Source organism: Phacochoerus africanus, chromosome 2 (genome assembly GCF_016906955.1).
Source record: "Phacochoerus africanus isolate WHEZ1 chromosome 2, ROS_Pafr_v1, whole genome shotgun sequence".
NCBI lineage: Eukaryota > Metazoa > Chordata > Mammalia > Artiodactyla > Suidae > Phacochoerus > Phacochoerus africanus.
Genome location: NC_062545.1, coordinates 123,382,199 through 123,406,800, shown reverse-complemented (window position 1 = coordinate 123,406,800; position 24,602 = coordinate 123,382,199). Strand labels below are relative to the sequence as shown.

The 24,602-nt window shown below is 38.3% G+C and overlaps 1 protein-coding gene across 10 annotated transcripts in view; it reads right to left on the bottom strand.

Annotated features, from left to right (window-relative positions):
* The window catches only part of GABPB1 (GA binding protein transcription factor subunit beta 1), a 75,478-nt gene that overhangs the window by 36,480 nt on the left and 14,396 nt on the right, over positions 1-24,602 (bottom strand). The window contains exon 1 of one of the 10 annotated variants that reach the window (XM_047766379.1): positions 7,227-7,287. The exons of the other annotated variants lie outside the window; for them this stretch is intronic. The gene's annotated coding sequence lies outside the window, so the exon portion shown is untranslated. Of the gene's footprint in view, positions 1-7,226; positions 7,288-24,602 lie in introns of those variants that run through there. 10 annotated transcript variants of the gene reach the window in all.

Sequence of the window (24,602 nt, the reverse complement as noted above, 5' to 3'; positions counted from 1 at the left end):
ACTCTTCTTCCTCATCCTTTAGAAATTGGGTTTTCTTCCTGTTTCTTAAAGATTTGTAAGCATTCTTACATACATTTCAGATATGAGTTCTTTGTCAGATATAAAATATATTATATCTCCTTCTATAACCCTGATTTCTTGACTCTCCATCCCATGTTCTTTCCTTGACAACACATACTATCTTCTACAAGTAGATAAATGTCGTCTCATAAAAATATATAAAAATCAAACTAAAATCAAAGACAGCATAAAAATGAATGTAAGAAACTTTTTTTTTTTTTTTTTTTGCTTTTTAGGACTTTAGGTGTGGCATATGAAAGTTCCTAGGCTAGGGGTCGAATGGAAGCTGCAGCTGCTGGCCTACACCACAGCCACGGCAACACCACATATCCAAGCCACATCTGCAACCTACACCACACCTCATGGCAATGCCAGATCCTTAACTCACTGATAAGGCCAGGATAGAACCAGCATCCTCATGACTACTAGGTGGGTTTGTTACTGCTGAGTTACAGCAGGAACTCCAAAAAACATTAATATTTTAATTATTTAAAAAGTCTGACTCCACTTCCTGTTGTGGATCAGCAGCACAGCTTGTAGATGTGGCTCAGATCTGGTGTTGCCATAGCTGTGGTGTAGGTGGGCAGCTGCAGCTTCCATTTGACCCCTAGCCAGGGAACTTTCATATGCCACAGGTTCAGCCCTAAAAAAAAAGAGTCTGACTCAAAATTAATAGAGAAAAAAATAAACTCCAAGTACTAAACAGCTCAATAGTCAAAGGGTATGACTACATACTTTCCAAAAGAAAAAACATAATTCACAAGAGTAAAAATGTTCAGCATGAGTGATGCTCAAAAAATGTGAATTAAATAATTTTTAAAGTTAATTTGGTAATATTTAACAAAAGTTACAAAAATGTTCAAGCCTAATTAAATGACGCCACTTACGAAGACCCAACCTTAAGGAAAAACGACAATATATTGAAACAGATAAGAAATATATACGTGTATGTTTTTATAATGCGAACAAACTAAAGGTAGAAAAATAGTTAAATTGTGGAATCTTACCAGAATAGGAGGTAGTAATTTAAAATAATAGTTTTGAAGTTATGTAGTAACATAAAAAAGTTAGGCCATGTTAAGTGAAAAGATACAAAACTAATTTTTGAATGTCAAAATAATGCACATACAAACAAAATACTGAAAGTATTAACAATTGTTAGGGTGGTATGATTATGGGAAATTTTGCCTCCATTTCACAAAGTTTCTACAATATTTTATTATTTTCCTAATTTTTTTTTTTTTTCCTCTTTAGGCCACACCTGTAGCATATGGAAGTTCCCAGGCTAGGGGTCAAATCAGAACCGGAGCTGCCAGCACTGGCCACAGCTACAGCAAGAACAGATCCTTAACCCACTGAGCAAGGCCAGGGATCAAACCCACATCCTCATGGATACTAGTCAGGTGTGTTACTGCTGAGCCACAGCAGGAATTCCTATCTTCCTAATTTAAAATGTGGGGATTTTTTTTTTTTTTTTTTGCTTTTTAGGGCTGAACCCGTGGCATGTGGGGGTTCCCAGACTAGGGGTCGAACTGGAGCTACAGCTGCCCGCCTACACCACAGCCACAGCAACATGGGATCCAAGCCATGTCTGTGACCTACACCACAGCTCACGGCAATGCCAGATCCTTAACCCACTGAGCGAGGCCAGGGATCGAACCTGCAACCTCATGGTTCCTAGCTGGATTCCTTTTGCTGCACCACCATGGGCACTCCTAAAGCAGCAAATCTACTGATATGCTTATAAGAACTGCAACAAAACAATGATACATTTGACCAAATCAACTTCTGCCACAATTCTGCAATTTTCTTATTTAAAACATATTTAAGGACCTAAGATGCTTCAGTTACTGTAGTTTTCAAATTCCACAAGCAATATAGGTGTGTAGTAGATTAATGGAGCTAGATACTTCTAAATCTGTCATTCTCAGTGGTAGCAGTACTGCCCCCTAGAGAGTCCTTGGGCTATATACAGAGGAATTTTGGTGGGGATGAAGGCTTTACAAGCAATTAAAGGGTAAGTGCCAGGGATATTAAAGGTCTGGCAATGCAGGGAATAATCTGGTATGGCAAAGAATTGTCACATCTCTGGATGACTCTCAAAGGTCCCACTGAATATGTCTAAGACTAGAACTTAATTAATAAGTACACAAAATATATTCTCCAATAGTATTAATGCACCTCCAATTTTCTAGAACATGATCATGCTATAAATCTTTGTTTTATTCAGAACTTTACTAAGAGTTTTTTTTTTTACCATTTTGGAAAATCATTTCACCAATGCCAATGCTACTTGGGTATCTGAATCACCAATATAACACTGTATAATCAGCTTTCACAGCTATCACAGTCACAGTGATTCTATGTACTGGTGCAAGCATTTGACTACCTCTTGTTTCATCTAGTGTAATCTACTACAGTACTTAAATACTAAGATATACATTTTACTGTAGTTTCTTTCTTTCTACTTATCCTTTATATTATAATTAGGGCATCATAACGATTTTCAGAAATACACAGACAAATAATATTAACTATGAATTTTCATTTCAAGTTAGCAGAATGGGCAATACAAAATATTTACTATATCAGAATTCCCATTGTGGCACAGTAGAAAAGAATCCAACTAAGAACCATGAGGTTGCAAGTTCGATACCAGGCCTCGCTCAGTGGGTTAAGGATCTGGCACTGCCATGAGCTGTGGTGTAGGTTGCAGACACGGCTTGGATTCTGCGTTGCTGTGGCTGTGGTGTAGGCTGGCAGCTACACCTCTGATTGGACTCCTAGCCTGGGAACCTCCATATGGTGCAGGTGCAAACCTAAAAAGCCAAAAAATATATATATATAGTTATAGTTATAAAAAGGAACAGTGGTTCTAACATTGAAAAACCAATGAAAGAAAATACATGTGAGATCAAGTAAGACCAAAATCAAAGATGCTCTAATTTTCTTGTCAAGATAATTAGTAAAAAATGACAAAAATACCAAAATGTAGGAGTCCTGTTATGGCTCAGTGGTAACAAGCCAAACTAGTATCCTTGATTCAATTCGATCTCTGGCCACTCAGTGGGTTAAGGATCCGGCATTGTGATGAGCTGTGGTTTAGCTCGGATCTGGCATCGCTGTGGCTGCAGTGTAGCGGCGGCTTGAAGTTCCAAATGGACTCCTAGCCTGGGAACTTCCATATGCTGCAGGTGAGGCCCTAAAAAGACAGAAAAAAATATACAGTAATTTCACTCCTGATTCTCGCAGGATAGGAACCATGAACATCACAGTAGGATGATTCTGACCCTTAGAGGAATTCAGTTGCATTAGGACAACAGAATTGACTACTGGGACCACAGCTCCAGGTTGAGTCCTCAGTTTACTTAGTTATCTATATAGTTAATCCTCAGAGATACTGTTAGATTTAAATAAAATCAGTTAAAGGCTTAGCAGTAAAGGTTGCTTTTTTGTGTAGCAAATAATTTTTCCACAAGCAAATGGAGAAGCCTAAAATTCAATTTAATAAGTTTTAATGAATGTTAAAAATCTTACTGAAAACATATTATGTGTATGCTACATTATGTGTATGGTACTGAATTCCATCTAGGTGGTTTTGGTTTTTGTTTGCGGGGGGGTTGGCTTTTTAGGGCCACAGGTGAGGCATATGCAAGTTCCCAGGCTAAAGGGTAAAACTGGAGCTGCAGCTGCCAGACTATGCCACAGCTGCAAAGTCAGATCTGGACCACGTCTGCAACCTACAGCACAGCTCATGGCAACACAGCTCAGCCTTAACACACTGAGTGGGGCCAGGGATCAAAGCTGCATTCTCATGAATACTAGCTGGGTTCACTTCTGCTAAGCCACCATGGGAACTGATGCCATCCAGTTTGATACTCCCTTTTTCTTGAGAAGAAAAACCACTGTAATAAATCCATCTTTAATTACTTTATTACTTCTTTAAAAATCTTATAATCTAATGTAAACCATTTTTTGGGGGGTCTTTTTGTCTCTTTAAGGCTGCACCCTCAGCATATGGAGCTTGCCAGGCTAGGGGTCAAACTGGAGTGTCAGTGGCGGCCTACACCACAGCCACAGCAACGCAGGATCCAAGCCACGTCTGCAACCTACATCACAGCTCACCGCAATGCCAGATCCTTTTTTTTTTTGTCCTTTTAGGGCCGCACCTATGGCATATGGAGGTTCCCAGGCTAGGGGTCTAGTTGGAGCTACAGCTGCCAGCCTACGCCAGAGCCACAGCAACGCCAGATCCAAGCCACATCTGCGACCTACACCACAGCTCATGGCAAAGCCAGATCCTTAACCCACTGAGCAAGGCCAGGGATCGAACCCGCAACCTCATGGGTCCTAGTCAGATTCGTTTCCACTGAGCCACGAAGGGAACTCCTACTATAAACCATTTTAAAACTTCAATTAAAATGTACTTTAATAAGAGCTATAGAGAAACTTCAAAATATCTATGAACTAGCTTTTACTTAAAAGTACACGCTGAGAGGGCCATCTAGTGGTAACAGGAATTACAACCAATAATTACATTTGTAGCCCTTCAAGTCTATTTTGTTTTGACTTTCTATAATCCATAGTTCATAAAGCTATTGTGAGAATTACAGCATTTACTGGACATGAAAACTCTTTATAAAACTATAAAGTACTAGCTTCCATGTGAATTGTAACTAGCACTCAAAAAAGAATATAAAAACACTTAGAAAATTCAAGCCTACTATAATATACTCAAATAGTAAACTGTCTCATTAAAATTCTTAGAATAAAATTTGCGATATCACTCCTATGCCCAGTGAGTACAATTATAAATCCAATAAAATTCTTCTGAAGTTCTTCATCAAGTTTAGCACTGTGTATGCATCAAAAGCTTTTAAAGTGTTCAGTCTTTGACCTAGTAATTCCACCCATATAAATCACAAGAGAACATAAATAATATTAATAGTAATGTTACTAGAAACACAAAGATATTTGAAACATAAATATATCAATAGTACCATTACTTAAAATAGGAAAAAAAATGAAATGCTGTACTACAAACAAGTAAATTAAAATAGATCACAATAGTATATCATAGCATTTTATTTACATTTTTTACGTCTTATTATGGAAAAATTTGCAAATATATAAAATAGACACAATAATACAATGAAACTCCACATAGCCACCACTTAGCGTAGGTATCAATTATTTCCAGTCCATATCCCACCCACACTCAAAAATACCAGACAATGTAATAGGGAAGAACAAACCTGACTCCATATTGGATCTGTTTCTTTTACTTTAACCTTTGTTATTCTATGGCTTCTGCTACAAGTTAGGAATGTTGTGACAGCCTGAAATATACAGGATAGCCCATCCTCAAGGCTCTGACCTTTAAAGGTAAAACAGCTTTCCATTCATAGAGAGATAAAAAGTTGCAGAACAGAGAATAACATTTGTCTTGTTGGAGGTTTATAGGAACATCATCATCTGACCTATCTGGACAGATTCAAGAGCAAAGGATTTTGAAACTGAGAAGTTTGCAACAACCAACCAGATGCCCTGCCTTTGTAATATAAAAGAAGCCTGAATTCTAACTCAGTAAAATGGTTCTCTGGGACACTAATCTACCATCTTCTTGGTCTGTTGGCTTTCCAAAAAAAGTCACTATTCCTTGCCCCAGTAAATCTCCTAAGAATAGAGTAAAAGTTTTCTCTTTTTTGAGATGGGTAAATGATGGATATAAGAAATCTCCGCAAAAGAAAAGCCTAGACAATTTTTCAGAGGGGAAAAAATACACAAGAAAGAAACTTTAATCCCAATATACATGTATATGACATGGATCAGCAAAGAATAATAGTTTCAGGGCTGCAGTAACCAGTGAAAACTAATCCAAGCAAAATTTTTGAGAGTTCCTGTCGTGGCTCAAAGGTTAAAGAACCCGACTAGCATCCATGAGGACTTGGGTTTAATCCCTGGCCTTGATTAATGGATTAAAGATCCAGCGTTACTGTGAGCTGTGGTGTAGGTCACAGACGTGGCTCAGATCCCACATTGCTTTGGCTCTGGTGTAGGCCAGTAGCTAAAGCTCTGATTGGACCCTCAGCCTGGGAACCTCCATATGCTGCAGGTGCAGCCCTAAAAAAGACAAAAAAAAAATTGGTATAATTCTATTGAGATAATGAATGGCAAGGAAAATATTCATGGGGAGGTTTAAGAGAACTAAAGCTTCAGGGCGTTTCCATCGTGGCTCAGCAGTAACAAATCCAACTAGGATCCATGAGGACACAGATTCGATCCCTGGCCTCACTCAGTGGATTAAGGATCCGGCGTTGCCCTGAGCTGTTGTGTAGGTGGCAGACAAGGCTCAGATCTGGTGTTGCTGTGGCTGTGGGGTAGGCTGGCAGCTACAGCTCCAATTAGACCCCCTAGATTGGGGACTTCCATATGCCACGGGTGTGGCCCTAAAAAGCAAAAAAAAAAGAGAGAGAGAGAAAGAACTAAAGCTTCATCTTCATAAGTAGGAAGCCAAAGATATCTAAAATAGAAAAATCAAGAAATAGCATAAGCTTGTGATTTAGAAATATGAAAGGAAGTACTAAGGAAAAAAAAATAAAACAAAAAATAGATGACTGTGGGAAAGATGGTTCTGAAATGGGAAGAGATGACACAATGGACTGCAGGGTTTTTTACCACAAACCTTGTATTTTTTACTTTTTCTACAATGTACATGTACATTTGCATAAAAATAAAATTACAATAAACAAATTTATGTCCACTGTACATAAAAAATCTATAGTTCAAAGTCAAAGTCATCCCCATAACTTCCTACATTCTTACTCCTCAGAAGTCACCATTATTTAAATGTTTAGTGTGTATTTCTCCTGATCTTTTCTATGCATGTAGAAACACATGTACATACAATGCCTATTTTTCTTTTTAAACAAACAGCAAACAAAAACCAAAAAAGGGATATTATATTGTTTTGCAACTTGCTTTTCTTCCACTTAACAGGAGTCCTCTTGTTTTCTCAGTGACATCTTTCTATGTCAGTACACACTGACCTAAACATTCTTTTCTTAGTGGCTGCACAATATTACAGGGTTAGTAGATAGGCTGAATAATGCTCCCCAAATACATCTAGATCCTAATTCCCAGAATCTGTGAATATGTTAACCTACCTGGAAAAAGGGACTTTGCAGATGTGATTAATTAACTTAAGGCTCTTGAGATAGGAAGATTATCCTGGATTGTCCAGGTGATCCTAATGTAATCACAAGGGTCTTTATAAGAAGGAAGCAGGAAGGTCAGAGCCTGAGGGAAGGAAGCAGAGATGAGAAAAAGAGAAATCTGAAGATGCTATAGTTGAAGATGGAGGGGGTCACCAGTTAAGAAATGCAGGTAGTCTTTACAAATTAGAAAAGGAAAGAAAATGGAAAAGGCTCTAGAGCCCACAGCCCTGCTGAAATTCTTTTTTTTTTTTTTAATTAATTAACTTATTTTTTTGGCCACTCCCATGGCATGCCGAAGTTCCTGGGCCACAGACCGAAACTGCTACAGCAGTGACCCAAACCACAGCAGTGGTGACACTGGATCCTTAACCTACTGTGCCACCAGGGAACTCCTTTCTTTAAAAATGTATTTATGGGAGTTCCCATTGTGGCTTAGTGGGTTAAGAACCCGACTAATGTCCATTACGATGCAAGTTCCATCTCTGGCCTTGCTCGGTGGGTTAAAGCATCCAGCATTGCTGTGGCTGGGGTATAGGCTTGTAGCTGCAGCTCTGATTTGACCCCTAGCCCCTTCCATATGCTACAGTTGTGGCCCTAAAAAGGAAAATAAATAAAATTTAAAAATTTATTTATAAAATCTTAATTTTACATCTTCTGACCTTCAGAACTGTAAATTAATACATTTGTGTTGGTTTAAGGCACTAGGTTTGTGATGATTTTTTACAGCAAGTAGGAAACTATTATTACACTATAGACAAAGTATAAGCATACTAATCATTTGATTGATCTTATTTTAATTTTTCATTTTTACAAACAGTGCTATAACACACACATTCGACATACACTTGGATTAGCATTTTTATGGAAATTATTCTAAGTTTAATTGCTAGTTTTTTTAATTGCATTTTAATTATAACAGATACTGCCAAATTAAATTATCTACCAAAAAATTATACCAATCTACACTCCCACTCTCAGTGTTTAAGAATGACTGTTTCTCCATAAGGTTCCCCACTCCCTTAAGAAATTTGATCCCAGGTCCAGAACTTCCTAAAGTCAAGGCCAAGGATCCAGTGAAATCACACGCACAAAACTGATGAGAAAACTTCATTCCAGAATAACTTTCTTCAGGAACCATGACCTGAGGAAATTCCACTACCACAGCAGGAGAGCAAGACTTAAGACTAAAGTACAAGACACAACTCTTTACCATTTTTAAAGCATCTATTAAAAGGACATTCTGGAGTTCCTGTTGTGGCAGAGCGGAAATGAATCTGACTAGGAACCATGAGGTGACAGGTTCAATCTCTGGCCTCGATCAGTGGGTTAAGGATCTGGCGTTGCAGTGAGCTGTAGTGTAGGCCGGCAGGTATAGCTCCAATTCGACTCCTAGCCTGGGAACTTCCATATGCCGTGGGTGTGGCCCTAAAAAGACAAAATTAATTAATTAATTAATTAATTAAAAAATTAAAAAAAAAAAATAAAAGGACATTCTGCACCCAACTGGGAGTCAAGGAGAAAATGCCCTTCTTGGATTCTCCCAGGACATTTTTCACTCACTTTATCAGTGAAAGTCTGCTTAAAACCCTGTGTGTTCATATTAAGTTTCATAGAGGGAGCATTCCTTCTCAGGGAAACTTTCCCTTCTTTAATGCCTACGTATTCTATCCAAAACATGGGCCCTCATTTGACCCACCAACTCACCAATTATTAAATGAAAATAATTCCTAACATTTATACAATAAACAGAATCTAAGAATTTTACATATATTAACTCAATCAATCTCACAATATATAAAGCAGAAATTATTATCATCATCATTTTACAGATGAGGAAACCAAGGCACAGATCACACTAAGGTCGGACTGCTAGTGGGGATTTGAACCAAGGAAGTCTGGCTCCAAAGTGAATGCACATGGTCATTACGCTATACCTCTGGTCTGATCCTCCTAGTAACCATAGCCCAGATGTCCCCACTGGAGGCAGGCACTTCTACTGCTACTTTCTGACCTAAACACTAACCACTATCTCTACCCACCTGATTCTATTTCCCACTGAACATAGAGGTGGAACAACAAAACTCGCCACCAAATTATACTCTGTCATGCACTGGTCACACATGGTTCATGTTTATATGTCTTATCTAAATTATAAAATGCTTGGAGGCGAGGATGGCAGCTGAAGGAATCAACAGGCTTCCTTTTCTTCTCTGCTTAAATACTGGCAGTTCCTCAGTGTTTCATTTTTCAGCTGTCTTCTTCTTTCTCTACATTATCTCCTCTGGCAGATTTTATCTTTGTTAGCTATGATTACCTGATGATTTCCAAATCTATCTTCAATCCTAGCCTCTATCTAGAGCACTCAACCCAAGTATTCAATTCCATAGACACTTTTACCTGCAGATCCCAAGGCACTTCAAAATCCAAACTGTCCAAGTACTGGCTTGTTCCCTAGGGTCACAAACTTCAGAGTTGTCTTTGACACCTCCTCCTTCCCCAAACCCCGCAACTGTAATTAATCAAGACCTGTCACTCATATCTCCTAAATCTCTCTCAAATTCCTCTACCTCTTTCCACCGATATGGAGTAGGCCTTCGACAAATATTGTTGACTGGGTTTTCTCCTCTGCCACAAATTTGCCCAGGCCTCCACCCTTTCTTTCTTAGAGTACCTCTAAATGAGTGTCTCTGCCTCAGCACTGCCTTGCCATAATTTATTCACCACTCTGCTACCAAACTTCTTAATCATTCTTGAAAAGAAATCAAGTTCCTCCTCAGTTAACTCAGATTAAGTCAAATTCTTTGCCATAAGATATAAAGCCTTTCACATTTGGCATCTGCTACTGTTGCCCCTTCTCCCCCACCTTACCACTCACCACTTCTCACAATGAATTCCATACTCCAGACAATATGCGATAATAGGCTCTTTTTCTCTTTTGGACATCTATACACAACACTGTCTTTGCCAAAAAAAAAAAAAAACATATATATAAATATTATTCTCTCCATACCTCCCCAAAATTTGCCATATTTATTCCTACCTGTTCTTCAGAATTCAGTTTATCTCCACAGAGATTTCCCTGATGGCCCCAAAACTAACACAAGTATTCCTTCTGTGTGTTCTTCTGGCATCCTAAATTTATCTCTATCAGGGCATTTATCAAGCCACATTAAACATGCCCATTTACTTGGCTACAGCTTGTCACTATGCCTGGACTGTGGTGCCTGGTAAATGCTCAGTTAAGTATTCTTTCACTGAATAAAAAAAACATGCTTGCCACACTGTACAAACTCCAGAAATACTTGGGATAACTAATAAAGTCGCAACATTTGGCTTTTTAAATGGAAATTAACCTGACAGCTTCACAAATTCTAGGAAATAAATTTATCAATAGAATGCTCAGTGAATACCTATCAGCCTTATTGTAATTAAAGTCCTCTTACTTGAATGAGATGGGAACTTGTCTGGATATTCTCCTTTTTTACTGGCAGCAACTTAAATTGACAGATTTGATCCAACATTATCTGATGTCAGTCCAATGTTGCTGAGTCAAAGGGGAAAACTGTGAAGGTAATCAGTAAGTATGGATAATGTCTTTGTCTGGGACCCTCAGAATCATTCTTGGACCTACTAAATTAGTAATCTAGACAGGAAACCAGAACTTATCCAATAATCGGCAACAAGACTGTGAAGCAAAATCAGTTCAGGGTCATCCTCAATGACAGCAGAGCAAATCAGTACCAAATTGAGTTCAAAGGTTTCAACTCAGTTTATTCTAGAACTGAGTTGTCCAATATAGTAGCCACCAGCCATAAGAGGCCTACTGAGCACTGGAATGTGTTTAGCCCAAATGTAAAATATCTCATTAATAGTTTTTATACTGATTACATGTTGAAATGGTAATATTTTGGATACATGGGGTTAAATAAAATATATTAAGTTTACCTGTTTTTATTTTTTAATATGACTACTAGAAAACTTTAAATATGTGGTCCACAGTATATTCCTATTGGACAAAGCTGTTCTGGAACCACTAGTCAAAACTTCTTAAAGGGACCCACTTGACAGTTTGCAAAAGTTGCAACATTTTAAAATAAGGAAGAGGGGAATTCCCCTCGTGGTGCAGCAGAAATGAATCGGACTAGGAACCATGAGGTTGCAGGTTCAATCCCTGGCCTCACTCAGTGGGTTAAGAATCCAGCGTTGCCATGAGCTGTGGGTCGCAGATGCAGCTTGGATCCTGTGTTGCTGTGGCTCTGGTGAAGGCCAGAGGCCATAGCTCCTATTAGACCCCTAGCCTGAAAAAAAAAAAAAAGGAAGGGTAATGGGAGAAACAGACCATTAATATGCACAAACTTCCAGTTACAAGATAAATGAGACATGGGTATGAAATGGACAGTGGGGAATATAGTCGATTAATAATTAATATCTTTGGTGATAGATGGTAACTAGACTTACTGTGGTGATAATTTTTGTAATGTATAGAAATATCAAATCACTATGTTGTGCGCCAAGATACTACCATAGTGTTATAGGTTAATTACACTTCAAAGACAAATAAACCATCTCATAGAAAGAGAGAAGATTTGTGGTTACCAGAGGCAGGAGAATTGGATCAAAGTAGTCAAGAGATACATACTTACACCTGTAAGATAAGTACTAGGGATATAATGTACAGCATGATTAATAAACACTGATATATGTTACATATAAAAGTTGTTAAGAGAGTAAATCCTAAGAGTTCTCATCACAAGAAAAAACGTTTTTCTTTTTTTCTGTGTATATATGAGATGATGATGTTCACTAAATTTACTGTGGCAATCATCTCATCATGTATGAGTCAAATCATTATGCTGCACACCTTAAATTTATATTATGCTACATATCAATTATATCTCAATAAAACTGGAAAAATAAATATAAGCATATATATTCAAATACATACATATAAATATTCATATATATATATATATATAGAGAGAGAGAGAGAGAGAGAGAGGCATTCTTTTAGAAAAACTGCTTCTGTGGAATTACCCCTATTAAGATACTGGACAGACTTTTCCTCTAAAAATATGAGGACATGGCCTTTGTCCCCATAAGACTTCACAAAGTGATTTGTAGGTGAAGGCATACACAGATTCCACTAAGTTCTCCTCATCTTTGCAACCCATTGTCCCTTTATCCCATTCAACTACTAGTCTCTCTTAAATCACCTGTATTTATCCCAGAAGAGACTGAGGCTTGAAAAGAATATGTGCAGAGGATGAAGATAGGCTAGAACTCTATTAGACCTGGACCAGGAGTAGATGGTTTCGAATTAACCAAGAAAGTATAACTTACCTGTCCACTGTACAATGAAACCAACAAACTGCTGGATGTTTTAAGTTACAACAGTGAACCATCAATATCTTGCCCAATAATAAGAATGAATACACTTCAATCTTTCCTAAGATTTCTCTCATATTCATCACTTCCTCTCCACTACCTCTAGTCTTACACACTCATTGTCTCATACTTTAAAACATCACAATAGCCTCTTAGCTGACCCAACTCTAGTTTCTCCGTCCAGCTGCCAGGGACTTCCCCTAAAATATAATTTCATTCAATTTAAACATTTCTATATGTGAGTCTCTACATAGTACCTACCCTCGAAAAATTCCCCATCTAGTAGGGAAGGCATACATTTCATGACCCCTTTGTCTAAAACTCTCAACAGTAAAATCATTTTGAAGAAAAATTTATCAATATCTAGTAGAGTTGAAGATGCACCTACCCTTTGATCCAGGGATTCCACTGCTAAGACGTTATCGTATTTCCTTGCATGCTCTACAACATGTATACAAGGAAAGGGACATGTAGTTATGTTGTGAGCCACACGGGAAGTCCAAGGAAAGGAACATGTATGCAAGGGGAGGAACATGTATAAGACCATCTATAGAAACACTATTTGTAATAGAAAAAAAGATACTACAAACAACTTAAGTGTCCATCAACAGAAAAATACTTAAGTTTTTATAATGAAAAATTTCAAATATAGAAAAATATATGTAATGCCTAATGAGTGTGTGTGTGTCTGTGTGTGTATGTATACACACCCATATGCCCAACCCAGAGTCTTTTTTTTTTTTTTATTTTTAGGGCCACACTTACAGCACATGAAGTTCCCAGGCTAGGGGTCAAATTGGAGCTGCAGCTGCTGGCCTCCACCACAGCCACAGAAACGACAGATCCGAGCTGCATCTATGACCTACACTGCAGCTTGTAGCAACACCAGATCCTTAATCCACTGAGTGAGGCCAGGGATCAAACCCACATTCTCAGGGACACTAGTCAGGTTCTTAACCCACTGAGCCACAATGGGAACTCCCACATCACCCACATTCTAAATTAACAGTCAATACCCTTGCTTCATTCTACTCCTTTCTAAAAATTGTACATTACAAAAAAAAAAAAAAAAGGAGTTACTGTCATGGCGCAGTGGTTAATGAATCCAACTAGGAACCATGAGTTTTGGGTTCAATCCCTGGCCTTGCTCAGTGGGTTAAGGATCCGGCATTGCCGTGAGCTGTGGTGTAGGTCGCAGACATGGCTCGGATTCCGAGTTGCTGTGGCTCTGGCATAGGCTGGCATCTACAGCTGACTGGACCCCTAGCCCGGGAACCTCCATATGCTACAGGAAGCAGCCGTAGAAAAGGCAAAAAGACAAAAAAATTTAAAATAAATAAATAATTTTAAAAAATTGTACATTACAACTGACACACTATGCATTTCATTGTTACATCTCTCAATTAGTTTTATTCTAGTTCAATTTTCCTTTCCCCTATATACCCAACCTGTTTTTCTCCCCGGACATTGAATGACCAGTTTATCTGTATCTCATATTCTGAATATTTCTTACTGCTTCTTCAAAGTAGTATTTAATTTTTTTCATCTTCCATATTTCTTTATAAACTGAAAGACTTAAAAGTCTGACCATTATGGCAAGAGGGGCATATGACAGTAGTGGCAGCAGTTTCTTCCTGAGATAAATTTCTTTTCTGCAAAATTAAGCAGAGGTGGTTTCTGGTGCTTAAGAACTTACTCTGACTGTTCCTAGTGATCCAAGGGAGATGCAATGGCAAGTATAAGGGCTCTGAGCTACAATGAAGCTAGGTAATGAATACATGGTGTTTACTATACTCTTTCTTTTCCTTTTATATACTTAAAAGTTTTCACACATTTTTTTAAAAATTACCCTCCTTCTAAGAGTTCCTGTTGTGGCTCAGCAGTAATGAACCTGAATAGAATCCATGAGGATACAGGCTCAATCCCTGGTCTCACTCAGTGGGTTAGGGATCCGGCATTGCCATGAGCAGCAGTGTAGGTCAAAGAAAAGGCTGGGATCCCACATTTCTGTGGTTATGGTGTAGGCTAGCAGCTACAGCTCGATTCAATCCCTAGCCTGGGAACTTGCATATGCTGTGGGTGCAGCCCTAAAAAAAAAGAAAATTGCCCTCCTTCTAGATCAGAACCTTAGAACCTAGAGTCCCACTTATCCCTTCCACTACTGCCTTGTTTTTTTAATCCATACTTTTACTGTTTTATGAAGTAAATACTAATTTTCATTTTCTAAATATACATCACTTTACTTTTCAGCCCTTCACACATTTTATTCCTATCAAGTGCAATTCATTCAGCCTGATGTATATCCTTTGGAACTGGATTAATATAGTATATATGACCATTTAAATTAACTTTTAAAAATTCACTTCCTTAATCACACAAGCCACATTTCAAGTGTTCAATAGCTTTATGTAACTTGTGATTACAATACTGGAAACATAAAGAATATGCCTATCATTACAGCAAATTTCTACTGAACAGTGTTGGTTTAAATTTATCTTTAATGAATGTTGGTAACAATCTAGTTTTGCTTAAAATATCTTTATTTCACCATTCTTCTTTTACTGTATATAAATTCTAGGTTGACAGGTTTTCTCTGTTTTGTTTTGTTTTTAGGGCCACGCCCACGGCATATGGAAGTTCCCAGCTAGGGGTCAAATCAGAGCTGTAGCCGCCAGCCTACACCACAGACACAGCAATGTCAGATCTGAGACACATTTGTGACCTACACCAAAGCTCACAGCCAACACCGGATCCTTAACCTACTGAGCAAGGCCAGGGATCAAACCTGCAACCTCATGGTTCCTAGTCAGATTCATTTCTGCTGATGCATGACGGGAATGCCCAGGTTTTTTCATTTCATATTGTGGACATCATTTCACTACCTTTTTATTTTCATTGTTGCTATTGAGAGTCATCTGTTAGCCTATTCTTTCTACTCTGATGGTTATCTTTTTTTTCTCCAGCTACGTTCAAGATTTTTCTCTTTTTTAAAATTATTTTTAAAGTTTTTTATTTTTTATTAGCGTTGATTTACAATGTTGTGCCCATTTCTGCTGCATAGCAAAGTGACCCAGTCATTCATATATATATGAATATGAATGCATATATATATATGCATACATACACACACAAAGGTTTTTCTTTATGCCACTGATTTTCTGAAATTTCATTATGGTGTGTCTGGGTGTGGATTTACTTCCATCCTAATTAGGATTCACTGGGATTCTCAAATCCTGGTTTGGTATCTTCCATTGTTTCTGGAAAACATCAGCCTTCACCTCTTTAAATGCCCCATTTCCTCTGTCCTCTTCTTCTGGAATACTTATTAAGACCTTCTTAATATACCCTCCATCTCTCTTACTCTGTCTCCCGTATTTTCCATCTTTTTGCCCCTAAGCTACATCTTGGATAATGCTATCTGATCTATATTCCATTTCAATAATTTTCCTGATGTGTCCAATCTGCTGCAAATTGCACCAAGTTTTTAATTCACTTACTCTATTATTTTTTTATTTTTTAATTTTAAATATTAAACTGAAGTTGATTTACACACTCTATTTATTTCTAGCAGTTGTATTTGTTTTTTTCAAATCCACAATACCACTTTTTTTTTTCCTGTTTCCTGTCTTCAAGTTTTTTATTTCTGTAAACATAGTAATCATGGCTATTTTATCATGCATCTTCTAATTCTAACATATGCTTTCTTCTAATTCTAACCTATGATGCTTCTGACAATCTTTTTCCACTGTCTATTGTTTCTACTGGTTCTTGCCCATGCTTCCTTGTCTCCTTGTATATCTGGTTGTCTCTGACTACGCATCCTTCAAAAATTATTTGTAGGGAGGCCTAAGATAAAGCAGCATTCCTCAAAGAAACATTTACATTTGCTTCTGCCAAGCACCTGAGAGACACTACCAGTCAGAGATCAACCTAAATTAAGTCATGACTGGGGGTTCCCTTACCTAGCTAGGCTGTGAACACAATTTTGTAGAGTTTTGTTTCCTTTCTATTTTTTCTCATGTCTGCTCAGAACGAAGACATCTAGTCCGAAAGTCCCTAGATACTTGGTAGGGAGGTAGGCAATACAAGGGGTGTCAGGGGTTAGTTCTGGCTCTTCCTGCCCCCTCAGGTGTAGACATATGTAGTTCAAGTATAACAAGGAAGGATCTCTTATAGGACTACCTGTCCACATGTTGGGTAGGCCCAGAATCAATTTCTGTCCATCTAACCCCACAAGGCTGATAAACAGAAACTTAAATTTATTGATATTAGCAAACATATTCAGGGCAAAAGTGGCTTCAGTTCTCTAGGTAGTCTTTCTTGGTTTATATTTGCTTCAAGAATTTCCACTATCAGTTCAGGGGATTAAGATGGCAAAACAGAAGTAATGGCACTCACCTTCTCTCATAAAAACAATAAAGTTACAACCAAATGCTGAACAACCTTCAACCAAATGGACTGGAAACTTTCTTTCATTTTTTTTTCCGCCTCTTTTTATCTTTTCAGGGCCACAGCTGAAGCATATCAAGGTTCCCAGGCTAGGGGTCTAATCAAAGCTGTTGCTGCCAGCCTATAACAGAGCCACAGCAACCCCAGATCCAAGTCACGTCTGCAACCTACACCACAGCTCACAGCAATGCCAGATCCTTAACCCACTGAGCAAGGCCAGGAATTGAACCCACAACCTCATGGTTCCTAGTCAGATAGGTTTCTGCTGCACCATGATGGTAACTCCCTGGACTGGAAACTTTCAAAAAAGATATCCTACTCTAGAAGACAAAGAGGAGGCCACATCAAGAGGGTAGGAGGGGCGATTAGGTGATAGCAACCCCATATCCACCAGGTGGGCAGCCCACAGACTAGAAAGTAAATATCACAGAGACTCACCTACAGAAGTGACAGTTCTGAGCCCCAGACCAGGTCCCCATGCTTGGGGATCTGGCATTGGGAGAAAGAGCAGCCAGAGCATCTGGCATTAAGGGCCAGTGGGGCTTGTGCATAGAATCTCCATGGGACTGAAGGAGACAGAGACCCCATTCTTGAAAGGTACACACAGGCGTTCATGTGCACTGGGCCCCAGGGCAAAGCAGAGACTCCATAGGAATCTGCACTGGACCTGACTGCATTTCTTGGAGGATCTCCTGGGAAAACAGGAGGTGACTGTGGCTTGTTGCGGAGGAAGGACATTGCAGGCAAAGCTCTCAGGAGTGTTCTTTTGCATGTGTTCCTCTAGAGGTAGCCATTTTGGGAAAATCTGGCCCCTCCCATCAGCGCTGAGAAGCCCCAGGCGAAACAATAATCCTGGTGAGATCACAGCCCAACCAGTAACAGGCTGCCTAAAGATCCTCCAGGCAAAGAGCCGCCTCTAATCTCACCCAGAGACAAAGCCCCACCCACCAGACAGAGAAGAATCAGCTCCACCGACCAGTGGGTAGGCACCAGTCCCTCCCATCAGGAAGCCTATACGAAGCCCCCATAACAACTGCAGCCACAAGGAGGGCAGACACCAGAAGTAAGAGAGGCTACAACTCTATTGTCTGCAAAAAGGACACAACACCAAAAACCTATAAAAATGAAAAGGCAAAGCACTATAACTCAGATAACGGAGAAAGAAAACACCCCAGAAAAACGACTAAGTGATCGGGAGATTATCAGCCTCCACGAAAAAGACTTTAGACCAATGACAGTGAAGATGTTCCAGGACACTGGAAATAGACTGGAGGCAAAGACTGATAATTTAAAGCAAACACTGAGCAAGGAAACACAGGACTTAAAACTTAAGCAAGCAGAGATGCGAAATACAATAACAGAAATAAAAAATTCATAGAAGCAACCAACGGCAAAATACAGGAGGCAGAAGAACAAACAAGTGAGGTAGAGGACAGCCTGGAGGAAACCACTGATGCAAAACAGAAGAGAAAAAAGATTGAAAAGAAATGAAGACAGTCTCAGAGAACTCTGGGACAATGTTAAACATACCAACATCCATATTATAGGGGGAAGAGAGAGAGAAAGGGACAGAAAAAATATTCAAAGATATAATAGCTGAAAACTTCCCTAACATGAGAAAGAAACCACTCACTCAAATCCAAGAAGCACAATGAGTACCATATAAAATGAACCCAAGGAGGAACATGCTGAGACACATATTAATCAAACTGATCAAAATTAAAGACAAAGAGAAAATATTGAAAGCAGCTAGGGAAAAGAAACAAATAACATACAAGGGAACCCCCAATAAGGTTATCAGCAGATTTTTCAGCAGAAACTCTGTAGGCCAGAAGGGAATGGCACGATATACTTAAAGTGATGAAAGGATGAAAGGAAAAAAACTCCAACCAAGATTACTTTATCCAGCAAGGCTTTTATTCAGATTTGAAGGAGAAATCAAAAGATTTACAGACAAGCAAAAGCTAACATAATTCAGCACCACTAAACCAGCTTTACAACAAATACTAAAGGAACTTCTCTAGGCACAAAAGAAAAGGCCACAACAGGAAACAAAAATACCACAAATGACAAGGATCACCAATAAAGTCATGTACACAGTAAATATAGGAAATCATACACGCATAAATATGCTACCAAAATCAGAAATCGTGAGAAGAGGAGGGTACAAATGCAGGACACTGGAGATAAACTTGCAATTAAGAGACCAACGACTTAAAATAATCTTTTGTGCCAAAACTTCAGGGTAACTGCAAGCCAAAAATCTACAATACATACACACACAAATAAGAAAAATCAACTCAAGTACAACACTAAAGATAGTCAGCAAACCATAAGAGGAGAGAACAAGAGAAGAAGGGAAGAAAAAAAGAACAACAAAAACAAATCCAAAACAGTTAAGAAAATGGCAATAAGAACATACATATCAATAATTACTTTAAATGTAAATGGACTAAATGCCCTAACCAAAAGACATAGACTGGCTGAATGGATACAAAAATAAGACCCATACATATGCTGTCTTCAAGAGATCTACTTCATTTCTAGGGACACATACAAATTGAAAATGAGAGAATGGAAGAAAATATCCCAAGCAAACAGGAATCAAAATAAAGCAGGAGTACCAATACTCTTATCAGACAAATAGACCTTAAAATAAAAATATTATAAGAGACAAAGAAGGACATTACATAATGATCAAAGGATCAATACAAGAAGATACAAAAATTGTAAATATATAGGAGTTCCCGTCGTGGCATAGTGGAAACAAATCCAACTAGGAACCACAGGATTGTAGGTTCGATCCCTGGCCTAGCTCAGTGGTTTGAGGATCCGGCACTGCTGTGAGCTGTGGTGTAAGTCCAGACACGGCTCAGGTCTGCGGTTGCTGTGGCCGTGGCATAGGCCAGCAACTGTAGTTCCAATTTGACCCCTAGCCTGGGAAGCTCCATATGCCTCCACATGCCTGAAAAGACAAAAACAACAACAAAAAAATGTAAACATATATGCACTCAACATAGGATCACCTCAACATATAAGGCAACTGCTAACAACCTTAAAAGGAGAAATTGACAATAATACAATTATAGTGTGGGGTTTTAACATCCACCTCACTTACAGCAATGAACAGATCATCCAGACAGAAAATTAACAAGGAAATACAGGCCCTAAATGAAGCATTAGACCAGATGGACTTGACAGATATTTATAGACATTTCATCCAAAAGCAGGAGAATACACATTCTTCTCAAATGCACACAGAACATTCTCCAGGATTGATCACATCCTTGACTACAAATCAAGCCTCGGTAACTTTAAGAAAATTAAAACTATATCAAGCATCTTTTCCAACTACAACGCTACATAACTGGAAATCAACAACAAGAAAAAAACTGCAAAAAACACAAGCATGTGGAGACTAAACAACATGCTACTAAACAACCAACAGATCACTGAAGAAATCAGAAGAAATTTAAAAATACCTAGAAGCAAACAACAACAAAGGTACAACACTCCAAAACCTATGGGATGCAGCAAAAGCCATTCTAAGAGGGAAGTCTATAGCAATACAAGCCCACTTCAGAAAACAAGAAAAAGCTCAACAACCTAGCTTTACATCTAAAGCAACTAGAGAGAGAAGAACAGAAATGTAGATCAGTGGAATGGGATAGGAAAGCCCAGAATTAAACCCACGCACCTACAGTCAACCTATCTATGACAAAGGAGGCAAGAAGATACAATGGAGAAAAGACAGCCTGTTCAATAAGTGGTGCTGGGAAAACTGGACAGCCACATGGAAAAGAATGAAATTAGAACACTCTCTAACCCATACACAAAAATAAACTCAAAATGGATTAAAGATCTACACATAAGACCAGATACTGTAAAACTCTTAGAGGAAAACATATGCCAAACACTCTCTAACATAAACCACAGCAACATCTTCTCAGATCCACCTCCTAGAGTACTGACAATAAAAACAAAAGTAAACAAATGGGACCTAAGCAAACTTCAAAGTTTCTGCACAGCAAAGGAGACCCTAAACAACACGAAAAGACAACCCACAGAATGGGAGAAAATCTTTGCAAGTGAATCAACTGACAAGGGTTCACCTCCAAAATTTACAAACACCTTCTGCAGCTCCATGCCGAACAAACAAACAAACAACCCCATCCAAAAATGGGCAGAAGATCTAAACAGACAATTCTCCAAAGAAGACACACAGATGGCCAAAAAACACATGAAAAGATGTTCAACATCACTCATTATTAGAGAAATGCAAATCAAAACCACTCTGAGGGACCACCTTACACCAGCCAGAATGGCCATCATCAAAAAGTCTACAAACAATAAATGCTGGAGAGGATGTGGAGAAAAGGGAACCCTATTACATTGCTGCTGTGAAAGTAAATTGGTGTAACCACTGTGGAAAGAAGTATGGAGATTCCTCTAAAAACAGAATTACCATTTGATCCAACAATCCCACTTCTGGGCATCTATCCAGAGAAAACCATGACTTGAAAAGATACATGGACTCCAATGTTCATTGCAGCACTATTTGCAATAGCCAAGACATGGAAACAACCTAAATATCCACTGACAGAGGACTGCATAGAGAAGAGGTGGTACAGATACACAATGGAATATTACTCAGCCATTAAAAAGAAAGAAATAATGCCATTTGCAGCAACATGGATGGACCTAGAAATTATCATGCTAAGTGAAGTCAGTAAGACAGTGAGACACCAACACCATATGCTATCATTTACATGTGGAATCTAAAAAAAAAGGACACAATGAACTTCTTTGCAGAGCAGATACTGACTCACAGACTTTGAAAAACTTATGGTTTCCAAAGGAGACAGGTTGCGGGGTGGGTAATGGGCTGGGGGTTTGGGAAGGAAATGCTATAAATTCAGGTCGTGATGATCACTGTACAACGATAAATGTAATAAAATTCACTGAGTAATAAAAAAAAATTTTTTTCCATTATCTCCCCAGTTCTTCAAAGCTCTTAAGGTAGTGTTTTATATATCTTATCCAGCATTTTCGGTTGTTTTCAAAAAGAGGACAGTTTAAATAATCAATCCCATCATTATCCAAATACAAGATATATCTCAAAGTAGAGTTAAGAGGTCTTCCTGATGTATCAGATATCAATGTGCAAGAAAAAGAGGAGTCAAAGACGACATCTAAGTTTTTGGGCTGAACCACTTCGTGAAAAGTGGGATTATTTACTGAAATAAAGATGGCAAAGTGGGAGGGGGTAGGTCAGGTGTTAAGAGTTTGCCCAGAGACTTAAACCTGAGATGCTTTACCTAGGTTTTAAATTTCTTGTGGGTAGAGACAAGACTTTTAGTGTCTTTTGCACCCATAAGTACTTTAGAACAGTGCTACATACATAGTGGGTATTCAACTAAGCAAGAGTTCCTCAGTATTTAGCAGCATTCCTAGCCTCCACCCTTAGATGCCAGCAGCCCCTCTCCCCATTTTATGACATCAATAAATGTCTCTAGATATTACAAACTCACTCTAAGAATCACTAATTAAACGCTTCTTGAGTTGAAGTTAATTTCTATACACTGTGCTCACCATCTTTTCATTGAACTGGACACATCAAAGATAAGTAAGAGGTAAGAGTCCATCCAAATCCAAACCCAAACTGTGGCCAAGCCCAATTCAGCATTTCCCAAATTGTTTCCCAAATCTCAAGAGGACTGCAGTACTGACAAAAATGGGGTGAAGGAGGAAGTATAGGTTATAGGTTACAAAACAGATTCACACTCACTCAAACCATACCCTCTCTAGTTGTTACAGGATTCTATATATAACATTATTTGTAATTCTGTAAGCATTTTTAAAAACTATTGCCAGTAAAACATCTTCTCATCAGATATAAAATAGTTAAAATTTTAAACCTCAACCAAGAATTACTTAACAGCTTTTTTATTGCTACTCCATATCCAAATCCTTATTAACATAAACTCAGAAAAGAACCACTAAATCATTTGCAAGTCATGACATGTACATGCTTTATCTGTGCTCCCCTTCTATTTTTTCGACTCTAGCAAAACAAAAATCAAGTAAAAGTCATATGGATAAATTAGGACCTCTAAAATCAGATTCTGAACTATAACTCATTCAAATGAAGTTTAAAACCAAAATTAAATAGCAAGAGTTTGTTTTAGGCAGCATTCAGCATTTCATGATTCTTTCCCTACATTAGGTTACAACCTCTTTGTTAGAGTTCCCATTGTGGCTCAGTGGTAACAAACCTGACTAGTATTCATGAGGATACAGGTTCAATCCCTGGCCTTACTCAGTGGGTTAATGATCTGGCCTTGCCACGAGCTGTGGTATAGGTTGCAGATACACTTGGATCCTGCATTGCTGTGGTGTAGGCCAGGAGCTGCAGCTCCAATTCAACCCCTAGAACCTCCACATGCTGTGAGTGCAGCCATAAAAAAAAGACATAAATAAATAAATAAATAAAAATAGAATAAAACCTTTGTCTTATAGTTACTATCAAATGTATGATATAAAAAAATACTTTTATGTTCTACTATAAACTTCCCTAACCCAGTTTTAACACTGTTTTAAATATTACAATGTAATCTCAACTACCCTACAGATCACTTTCTTATTCAAAAGCCATTTTTACTTCAGGCACCAAAAGATGTAATCACATTGGACGCATGCTAATAAATTGAGTTCCTACTTCCCACATAAGCAATGTATTTATAAGATATACATGCTCTATTTCTCTACCTCCATTCTATATTTGTATATCAATGTCCCTATTTGACTATAAAATTATGACATCATAAAGCTGCTCTCGAAAAAAAAAAAAAAAGACCCTGAATATAAATGTCTATCTAAGGATAAAAAGCAGAATGACTATTTACTATTTGTGTTTAAGATAGGCTTGAGTTCCATATCTATAGCACACAAATCCTACACACATACACATACCCACACACAAAAACAAAACTAAAAAGGAGGAAGTGTTCAACAAATGGCATGACCAGGACTTCCCATGCACATGCCAAAATCTAGTCTTCTTCCTGCACCCCTGATGACACTACTACCTTCTTTACCTCCCAAACTGGAAATCTGGGAGCTAACTTAAACACTTTCCTCTCCCTTTATGTCTCTACATACAGTTGACCATCAAGTCCAACAGTCTACTTTAGCTCTCCTTATCTTTTTTTCAATAGCTCAAAAACCCAAAACACAGAAATGTATATATTGAAAAGTCTCAATGGAAGCATTTATGCTAATCCCCCCTTCCTCTCAGCTACAAGTATTCACCTTTACTAGTTTCATAGATATCTTTCCAGTAATTTAAAGTTATCAAAGTATAGCATTACTGCCCACACTACTCTATACTTACTTTTCTTACTTAACATATCTTGAATCTTTTCCTATTAGTTCATAGAGTTCCTCATTTTCTGTATAGCTGCTTAGTATGCAATTGTACGGATATGCCTC